The sequence below is a fragment of the Charadrius vociferus genome, unplaced genomic scaffold (assembly GCF_000708025.1).
Source record: "Charadrius vociferus isolate BGI_N301 unplaced genomic scaffold, ASM70802v2 scaffold2, whole genome shotgun sequence".
Lineage (NCBI taxonomy): Eukaryota > Metazoa > Chordata > Aves > Charadriiformes > Charadriidae > Charadrius > Charadrius vociferus.
The window spans coordinates 2,464,555-2,465,582 of record NW_009647595.1 but is presented as its reverse complement, the minus strand read 5'-3'; positions in this window follow the sequence as shown (position 1 = coordinate 2,465,582).

The window sequence follows — 1,028 nt, the reverse complement described above, 5'->3', positions numbered from 1 at the left end:
TAAGCCAGCTTGCCAACCATTTGAAATCTATCACTTGCTGAAGTGTTTTGTCTCCATCGGGTAAAAAGGACTTCTCAGTGACCCTATTTTGGGGTCTTCAGTGGTACTCTTACAAGCTTAGCAGATATAGGTCCTTCATCCTTCAGCAACTCTTTTGTATTTTTTCCGGCATACCCAGGCTGTGCGATCACGTTTCTGTATGTGGCTGTAGCCTGGATCCTGGGCTCCTCTCTGCTGGGGGACTGCTCATTGCAGGTCATCGCCCTCCTGTACTGACTCTGACTCTTCTCACCTCTCTTTTTGTCACCAGGCTGCTGACCCTGGCTGGCTTTGCTGTCCTTTTCCTGTCCCTTTGCTGCCTTTGCCCTCTCACTCGCCTTCCCTTCCCTCTCTGTCTTGTTTATCAGTCACTGCACTGGCTGGGTGCCAAAAATATTTGGTTTTGATCTATAAAGTCCTATAAAAATATCGTTTAAAGTCCTTTATGCCCAGGAATCAGCTCTTCTTGTTATGTTGTGCCTCTTCGGTTTTGCTAAAAAGCCTCAGGGTGTTTTCAGCGAGGTACCCAGATCTTCCCATGTTCACTTTGGCTGCTGGAAGCTTATTTGGTTTCACAGTGCTTGTACCTAAGGAGACTTGATGTGGACACTGCTTGAATTTCTATAGTTTATCAGAAGGTTTTGTTCCTTGAAATTGCTATTTCATATACCCAACTAACTTTTTCTTGGCCACAATTATATGTGGGAGCTGTATTTTGGGGGATGAGAGTTCCTGGGCATTTTGGAGAAGTCCTTCACATTTCTGCCTTTCATGCTGCTTTCAAGCATACTGAAGGCTTTCACCTTGGCCCCCTGGTCACCAGATGTGGCTGCATCCAGCAGTGCAAGATGGAGATGAATAGCTAAAAACGCTCGTTTCTTTAGACCCCACTCCATCCCCAACGTCTGATTCAGCCAATATGCTTGATTTCTTTGCATTTTCTTTTCTCATTAAAAAAAACTGGTCCAGAAAAATCAGTTTTATATAAC